Source organism: Tupaia chinensis, unplaced genomic scaffold (genome assembly GCF_000334495.1).
Source record: "Tupaia chinensis unplaced genomic scaffold, TupChi_1.0 Scaffold000291_1, whole genome shotgun sequence".
Lineage (NCBI taxonomy): Eukaryota > Metazoa > Chordata > Mammalia > Scandentia > Tupaiidae > Tupaia > Tupaia belangeri.
In genome coordinates this window covers 4,290,899-4,301,002 of record NW_006159776.1, presented here as the reverse complement: position 1 = coordinate 4,301,002, position 10,104 = coordinate 4,290,899, and positions in this window count along the sequence as shown.

The window sequence follows — 10,104 nt, the reverse complement described above, 5'->3', positions numbered from 1 at the left end:
GACTACATGGGAGTCCAGCGACACAGCCATTATACCAACTGCTGGTCCCAGGCAAAGACTTCTTAAATAAGACCCCCAAAGCACAGGCAGTAATTCCCCAAACAGACAAGTAGGTTTACATCAAATTAAGAAGTTTCTGCACAACAAAAGACACAGAAATTAGTGTGAATCAACAACACTCAGAATGGGAGAATGTTTTTGTTAACTATGCCTCAGATAAGGGACTGATAAGGAGAATACACAGGGAATCAAGCGGCTTACCCCTCTCCCCCAAAAAATGATTAACCCAAGGAAAAGATGGGAAAATGAACTGAACAAGCAACTCTCTAAGGAAGACATATGAACAACCAAAAAAAGCATATGAAAAAATGCTAATCATCCCTCATCATAAGGTAGATGCAGATCAAAACCACGATGAGATATCACCTAACCTCAGTCAAAATGGCAAAGATGGAAAAAAAAAAAAGGCGAAAAATGGTAAATGCTGGTGGGGATGTGGTGACAGGGAAACTGTTGGTGGGAATGTAAATCAGTCCAGCTACTGTGGAGAACAATATGGATGTTTCTCAAAGACCTACAGATAGAAGTACCATATGATCCAGCAATTCCACTCCTGGGTATCTACCCAAAGGCTATGAGAACATTCAGTCAGAAAAATGCTTGCACATCCATATTTATTATTCACAATTGCTAAGACATGGAACCAACCCAATGTCCATGGATAGATGAATGGTTTAGAAATTCCATATGCTCTATGGAATACTATTCAGCCATAAAAAAATAAAACCCTGGCTTTTGACAGAAAGTGGAAGAATATGGAAGATTTACTGCTGAGTGAAGCAAGCCAGGCTATGAAAGAGAGACATTGTATGTTTCCACTTAAAATATACTGACTGTCTGCACTCTGTGTTGGAAGTGGAAAGATGAGAGGACATAGAAGCATTGAAAATGGTTATGGATACTGGAGATAATGTGGGAACAGCGTAGGAGAATGGAGAGATTGTAAGGAAAGAAATTAAGGAGAAAAATAGACAGGCAATATATTTATGGGGTGCAGAAATGGATTATTATCTGTTGATGATAATGTGCTTTGTATCCTCAACTGGACTAATGTAAAGTATATTCATGTTGGATAAGTTCAACTTATAAACTAAATGATGTATAGTGATTGAATGTATAAAATAAATTAAAATAAAATTAAAAAGAAATTCCTTCTAAGAAATTATGTTATTAAGAAACTTAGTGTCATGAGATAATGCTCAATACATAATGCTAAAGGGAGAAAGTATAAAATGCATATACAAATTGCCCTCAAATACCCCAAAATATATTGTATTCTGTTTATAAATAAGGAATAAGATATAGCGTTACTTTAAAGTGGTCATCTCTGGTACAATGGAAAGTAACTTCTGTTTTCTTATGGTTCTTTTTGTATTTTCCAAATATATTGCAATGGACATACATTTCTTTATAATGAGAAAAGATAGGTACTGTATAAAACAAAGTAGCACTCCCTGTGATCTGAAAAGATGTGTGTCACTTGCAGGGGTATTGTCATATTTTAGAAGTTGTCATAGTGTGCTGGTACACATTGGGATGGGTCACCACAGTTGTTCATGATTATCAGTCATCTCATATAAAGCAATTAGATGCTCGTCCTTCCTCCCATCAAATCTTGTGGAGACATGATCCCTTTCTATAATATTTATATTGCTTAACCCTTTGAGGAAAAAGTGAATCTGGATGTACCACATGTCTATACTTTTCCAGGCAGAATGGTCACCCCAATTCCAAAACCTTTGTGCTGTAGTACAGAGGAATACACTTACTACATCTGACATTAATGATGATAAGGAAGCAAAAACCAAGTAACACATTTCACATACAAAAAGACTTTAAAAAGTTTATGGAAAAATGGAATTAAAGCATGAGTTTCTATTGGTGCAAATATATTTTTAGATCCATGAATAGTTTTTTGTTTTCTTTCTTTTTGAGAGAGAGATTTTTGTTATAGGGTGCATGCACTCACCAGAGAGACAGAGAAAGAGGCAGAATGTGAGAAATCACCTCCTGAGGGGATGACTATACCACCATCCCTTCTCCATTCTCCCCTCAGAATCTTGGGTACACACACATGCACGTGAGGTTTAAGCCATCATTTCTGGGATTCGAACTGTGGTTGACTACGTGAGAGTCTGGTGATGTAACCATTAAGCCATTTGCTGGTCTCTGCAGTTTTTTGTTTATTTGTTTGTTTTTAACAATACACATTTTCTATGTACTTTTGAAGACCCACTTGTACAAAAGTAAAGTAAGTACCTCCAATTTTCAGCATGTTCTTTGTTTCTGCTTTTTGAAATGTTAATAATCAATTGCCTATAGGATGTCTTTCTTTCTTCCTCTCTCTCCTTTCTTTCTTCCTTTCTTCCTTTCTTCCTTTCTTCCTTCCTTCCTTCCTTCCTTTTTCTTTTCTTTTCTTTTCTTTTCTTTTCTTTTCTTTTCTTTTCTTTTCTTTTCTTTTCTTTTCTTTTCTTTTCTTTTCTTTTCTTTTCTTTTCTTTTCTTTTCTTTTCTTTTCTTTTCTTTTCTTGTTAGAGTGAGATTTTTGCTATAGGGTGTGGATGTCACTGGAAAGAGAGAGAGAGAGAGAGAGAGAGAGAGAGAGAGAGAGAGAAAGAAAGTGAGAAATCATCCTCAGAGAGGATGGCCATGCCATAATACCTTCTCCTTCATTCTCCTTTTTGGGATCTTGGGCACGCATGCACAAGCACTTGGTGTGAGTTTCAAGTATCTAGATCCAGGATTTGAACCATAGTCAGCCATATGGAGTCCAGAGATGTAACCACCATGCCATCTGCTGGTCCTGGACTCCATTTTCTAAAACCTAATGTTTGTGCTCTTCTTCAGTGGCTCTGTAGGTTCAACTTATCATGAAAGCTTCCATGGTGGGAAAAATGGAACTCCCGAGTTTGTGAGTTAAGGATATCAGTATGAGAGTTTGTTATGCTATCAAATCCCACCTTAATTAGGTTACAGAAATGGCTTATTTTCCGTTGATGATAACATGCATAGTATCCTCAACTGGACTGGTCTGATGTGTATTTCATGTTGGGTATATTCTCTCTACAAGCTGACTGATGTATAGTGATTGTGTAAAAAAAAAAAAATAAATAAATTTTAAAAAAGTTACGTGGTGAATCACATTGCTTTTTTAAACAAACAAACAAACAAACAATTACTGACTTTGGTCCAAGAAGGAAGAGTTCAAGCTGACTGATGTATAGTGATTGTGTAAAAAAAAAAAAATAAATAAATTTTAAAAAAGTTACGTGGTGAATCACATTGCTTTTTTAAACAAACAAACAAACAAACAAACAATTACTGACTTTGGGCCAAGAAGGAAGAAAGAGTTCAAAGTGGTTGTACTATAGATGGGCTTGAAAAAGTATTTTCTGGGACATGCAGTTGGTATAATGGCTATGTCGCTGGACTCCCATGTAGTTGACCGTGGTTCGAGTCCTGGACCTGGTGGTTTAAACTCACACTGGGTGCATGTGTGTGCGTGCCCAAAATTCTGAGAGGAAAATGGAGGAGAAGGGATTGTGGTGGCCATTCCCCGTGTGTGTGTGTGTGTGTGATTTCTCGCTTTCTATCTCTCTGTCTCTCTCGCTCTTTCTGGTGAGTGCATGTACCCTATAGCAAAAACCTCTCCAAAAAACAAAAAAACAAAAACAAAAAAAGAAAAAAGAAAAACAATAAAGCATTTTCCTTAATTGTTTAGACATAAATAATCTGATTTCTATTTATGGGCATAGTGGTGGTGGTGTCCCTATTGAGTGATACCTTTTTTTTGTGTGTGTATTTCTTCTTTCTATGGCCACTGTTTACCTCCTAGAAGACTGCTGGGCTGCCTTGAACTCTCTGCTAGGACTTCCAGGGGCTCCTTTAAGCTTCCTCTGAGTCCTGTATTGGAATTCACTTTCCAAGTGAAGTTCATCTATAACATTTTAATGAGTGGGGCAATTACTCATGTGCATGAGAAAATCTCTTATAATGCTCACTTGAGTCCTGTCCAAGTTTGAGGTAAGAGATAATTGTGCCTCTGGTTGGGAACTCCATACTCTGTTTATGGTATTTGGGCTTTGTTTGTCTTTCAGTAACTTCGTGATTTCTCTCCCTTCCCGCCGACTTTTATGGAAATGATCTTCCTGCTGCCTGAAGTGTGTCATTCTGCATCTTGCCAAGAAGAAAACCTCTCCATAGGGAAAATGACCTATCTATTCCCCTCTGCAGCCATCTGACTTAATTATGCACTGTGTTTGGCCCCTAGAGAGCCCAGTGAGGAACATGAGGAAGTCCTGGCTTGAACACCAAGCCCTAGGGTCTTTGTCAATTATCATCTGGCACCCACGAGTCTGGCCAAATTTACAGGCATGTCTGTCTCTTAAAACATGTCAGGCCTGAAGAGTGAATCACTTTTTTTTTTTTTTTTAGAAGTAGAATAATCTTTTCCATTAAAGCCCCTTTACTCTCTTCCTGACACCCCAGAGCCTCCTGAACACACCTTGCTTTCTACGTATGATACTAGGGAGACTGCTGATGAATAACTTTGCTCGTTTCCCAGGTCTTGTGGCACGCACAGAAGTGTCGTAATCTTGAAGGAAGGGCATAGTTTTTAGGCAGATAGAGGTGGATTTAAGAGACACATTTTTCATTCTGTTAACTGTGAACCCTTGAGAATAACTTACCTCCCTGAGCTTCCATTTTCTTACTGTACAAGGGAGATAATAATACCTGCCTCTTAGGGCTGTTGTAAGTTAAAAATTAGACAACACATGCAAAAGTGATTTGAAAACTAAGTTAATGAATTTGATGAAGAACACAAAAAGCAGCATTTATTACCATGTTTCTTTTCTTTCTTTTTGTTTGGAAAGGTTTTTACTATAGGGCACCTGTGCTTGTCAGACAGACAGAGAGTGACAGAGAGACAGAAAGCAAAAAATAAGCCCCAGAGGGGATGGCCACGACACAATCTCTTCTCCTCCATTCTCCTCTTGGGATCTTGGGTGCGCACGCACACGCACACACGCCTGGGACCACCAGGTCCGGGATGTGAACCGTGGTCGACTACATGGGAGTCCAGCAACGTAGCCATTATGCTAACTGCTGATCCCTATTAACCATGTTTCTTATCTCTCCCCCACTCTTCTCTCTAAAGGAAAAAGAAATTAGCTTGTTCTCCTCTCTTTTTCTTGGGATTTTATACCTTTAAAATTCATTGCTATCTCCCCACGGAGGGAGTGATTTCTCGCTTCCTGTCTCTCTGGTGAGTGCATGTGCCCTATAGCAAAAATCTCTCTAGAAAATAAATAAATAAATAAAAATAAAAAATATAAATAAAAATTAGCATTTTATGATTTGTCTATTTTGCAAAGTCTGCATACACAAAACTATAGGTTTATTAAAAGAAGAATCTTATTAGTTTCAGTAGTGTAAATAAAACTTATTTTTAAAGAGATTTTTGCTATAGGTCATGTGGGCTAGCTGGAGAGACAGAGAGGCAGAAAGGGAAAAATCCCCCCTCACCTTCCCCGGAGGGATGACTGTGCCACAGTCCCTTCTCCTCTATTCTCCTTTTGGGATTTTGGGCAGGCATGTACACACGCACTCGACGTGGGTTTTAAACCACTGAGTCTAGGATTCGAATTGCGATCGACCACGTGGTAATTCAGTGATGTAAGTGTAATGGAGTAGCTTCACCTGCTGGTCCCCTGAACAAAACTTCTTATAATGTAATAAACAGCTCATTCAGTTTCTTCACAGTCTAGAGAAGAGGATCTCTGTATTAAATTTACATTTTGTCTTAACTATCCCAAAGCCCATTATGTAAACTTTTGATGTTTTTGATAATTATTTATTTTATTAATTATCAATACCATTTTTAATTTGCTGTACTCATCAAAGACAGCAAGAGAAAGTGAGAAAGCAAGCCACCAGGTTCGGGACTTGAACCACAGTTGGCCATGTGGGAGTCCAGCGCCTCAATCACCACACTACTTGCTGGCCCCTAAAATTTTGATTTTTAATCTGCCTGATGTACTATGGTATTTCTCTTAAGGGCAAACTTTAATCAGCAGCCAAATGCAAGAAAGTACTACCATCATCTGAGCAGTTCTAGTACAATATATAAAAAAATAAAAATACTATGTACTGATTCTTCTGGGATTTATGTAAACATAATAAAAGAGTTCATATATTAAAAAAATAGAATCCAAATCCTATCAAAGGCCTGCTTTCCTAACAAGTTTAGAGTTGGATTTGCAGTGTTATACATAGATGTTGTACCTTTAGAGACGCCCCTTTAAACTCTGACCTCCAATACTTGAAGCAAATGAATGATTTTCTACATCACTTGAACATTTCCATCTTTTTGAGGACATAGCACAACTCCATTCTGGTGCCTGTCACATTGTCTTGGGATATTTATTTTCTAGTATCCCCCACTAGACTTCAACAGGAAAGTTCCTATTTATCTCAGTATCCCCAGGTCCCAACACGGGGGCTGGTGCAAAGGAGTAGGTTAGGATGTGATTGTTGGAAGAGGAAAGAAGGAAGGAAGAGAAAGCAAAAAAGGGAGGGAGAGGAAGGAAGAAATCCAGACTAGGTATTCTTAGAAGTATAATCAAGGGCGATCGTAGCTCTCTCTGGAAGCAACCATGTGGGGAAAACCTATTATTATATCCTGGCTTCAAGTGTTGTTTTCATATTTGGGAGGAAATACATTATTTGTATTTTGGACTAGCCCCATCAATCTGGTCTCTCCATCCCTGTCCCAAACTTCCCCTGGAGTTGTGTGGGCAGAATGAGGAGGCCCTTGGTTTGTATCAGTAACTAAAGACTAATGAATGTTTTCCTGCTCAGAGCCAACAACTTGTAGTTACTGATGAGGAGATGGGGAGGAAAACCCTCCAAGTAGAATTTTTGGGCTTCTGCCTTACCCGTAGCCCAGCATGTAGCTGCTTGTGTTCTGGGAAGACTGCTCAAATACTGCTCTAAATGTGTTCATATGTTTTTCAAAAAATCATGTTAATTGGAAGTTATGTTGGTTTGATATCTAATATCTTTTGGAATGCATTTCCCATCAAAATGAAAGAACTGGGCTATCTGCCTTGATTTTCAGGTATGACACAGAAGTCACTTTTTTCTGTCTTCCGTAATCTTAGTTAAAATTTGCAACTGCATAAACATTATGTGGACAAGAAAAGCACTGGCCTGTCAGAGGAGATGGGTTTTAATTGCAGCTTTAGCATACACAGGCTTTGCAACTCAAAGCAACATATAAACCTCTCTGATGCTCACTTCCTTTCTCTTTAAAGTGATAATAATACCTACTTTTCTAGTTTGTTATGAGGGTGAACCAGTTTGATGCACATAAAGCACAAGACTCGGCCCTCAGCGAATGCTCATATTGTGTTTGGTGGAAGTGGGTGGTTGAGGTATTGACCTCTTTACCATCTTTTAAGGGTTACTGGTAACCTTGGGAATTGGCATGGGCTGCAGGTTTTTGATCTTTTAGGAGAGACTGAGAAAAATGCCAGCTATGCCAAAACTCAGGGAACCACAAGCAGCTTCAGATGGACTCCAGGTTAGTTGGCTAATGATATAGTCATGGAAGCAGATAAACAAATCAATGAAAAAGCTTAAAATCCTTCTGTCCCAATCAATCACTTGATCATGTGTTTTCATTTCCTGCCAACTCTGATCTATATGCAGGCATTTATTTTATACTTTGGTAAAGCTAAAATGCATAAACTTTTAAACATTCTTCTTTTTGAAGTTAACTCATCTGCTGAACTGACCGGCAACCTAAAGCCCAGACAGGGTAGGGGCAGCTCACCTGGTTATTCTTAGCACTGCACCTTCCATCCAGTGCTCATGGGGTAAGGGTTCAAGTGGCCAACGTCTTTCTAGAGAAATGGCCCTAAATCTGGGGAAGTTTGACCTGCCACCTCTCAGGAGACATGTGGCAATATTGAGAGATATCTCTGGTTGTTACCACTGGTATGGCATAGGCGACTTTCATCTGGTGTGTAGAGGCCAGAATATGCTGCTACACATCCTGCAATGCAGGGGACAGACCCCCACCACAACTTATTAAACCCAACCCCAAAGTGTCAGTAGTGCTGAGGTTGAGATGATGCTCTGGAGAAATATCTGAAGTCAGTGAAATCACAGCCCCCACCCCCGACAGTATATGCATAATTTTGTGTATAAATGGATTGCAGTGAGCACCTGAAGCTTTTATGATATTCATAAAGGGTAAGAATGATTCCAAATCCCTGGCTCAATGTGAACAAATGACTTCCAGGTCTGTTGGGCTTGAACGTAACCCAATGGATGGCATGAAATGCACATGCTTATCAGAAGAGGTGGGGTCCACATGGGCATAGAAAAGCCAAGTTGGGGCAGCACAGTTGAACTCTCTCTAGGGCAGACTGTGTTCTGACAAGCAAACAAGTACTTACAGTCTTCCTGCCATGTCAGTGTCTATGGTAGAGACCACTACTTGGATCTGACAGTGTTTGATGCTATTAAGCATTCAAGCCATGTTAACTTGCCTGGCTGTGAGTCCATGCTCAATAAGGATTATAATTTTTTTTCACTCTAGATCTGTTTACAGTATTACTGTAAATTCATTACTGGCTTGCAGGGGCTGGAGCTGAGTATTATTCATCTGTATCTATATCACCTGGGAGTGATCTGACAAAGAGTTAACATTCAATAATTGTGAGCTATAGTGAGTAAGAGAAGTGAACTGATTTTGTTAACACACGTATATCATTTATGGTACATAAATATTTCTTTTTATAAATTAGCATATTGGTTTCGGGATTATGCTCCAAGCTTTATAAGCATGATTAGTGTGAATTGGCCTTTCCAAGTCTGATTGCCTTTGGGTCAATGATAAGCTTGTGTTTTAGAATCTTTAGGACTATGAGGCAGATACAGGTATGTTGTGTATACACTGGGGCAATGAACACTGGGACAGTGCTCTCTTATGGGACATCTTGGAAGAGGAAGAGCCAGTTAGCCTCTCCCTGCCCACAATCTGGTATCTCTGCACTCCTTCACTCAGCCTGAACACTAGGTATGAGAGGGAGATCCAGTGAGGCTGATATGTTAGTCCTTGCTCTCAGATCTACTCTTTGCTCCTCCCCTGCTCCTCTCCAGCTCACAGGGAGGCCTGCCCTGAAGTCTGCTTCCCAGGCTCTCATGCCAGTAATTTATGTCTGGATTTGGTCAGTGGTAAGTATTGCCCGAATACTGGAAGGTAGACAGAAGGGAAAATCCAGGGGGGAGGGGGATATATCTCCATATCTCTCAGCCTGGGACAACATCTCTGACATTGGTAATATTTCCTCCATGATTCATGGTAGATCCAGGGTCTGAGAGGCCTAAAACTTACACAATTTGGGGGGATACTTTTAAGGAAAAGGAATATAAAATCATGAATAAAAAATTTAGATCTTGAGCTGGCCTGGTAGTGTAGTCGTGAAGTGCTCTGCAGAGGAAACCAGATCCCACATGGCCAATTTGGGATTTGTGTCCTGGCCCCACTGGCTCATCCATCAGGTGTGCACATGTGTCCAGGATCCTGACAGGATGGAGAATTAGAGAAAAAGGATTGTGGCATGACCAGGCCCCATTGTGGGTGCTTTCTTCTCTCTCATTCCTTCTTTCTATCCCTCTCTTGCATATGTCCCCTCTGGCATTAAAAAAGGAAAAAAAAAATTGACCATGGCCTTAAAAAGGTTCCACGAAAGCAGGGAACCCTGAAGATTAGTCTCATTAGCTTCATGGTCCACCATGTGCTATAGCCATGCTCTCAGCTTCCACTGGGTGGATACCCCTGGTTCTCCCTTGTCCTTCCAGCTTAGACTATAGCCACTTCCTGTTTCCTGGGTTGCCTTATTATTACACTTCTTAACTCCTCAGCCCCACAATCACTTGCTAGTTTTATTAAATCCATTCTATTTTAAATACCATGATTTCTTATTTTTTGTGCTGGACTCTAACTGAGAACACAGATTTAAATCAAAGTTAA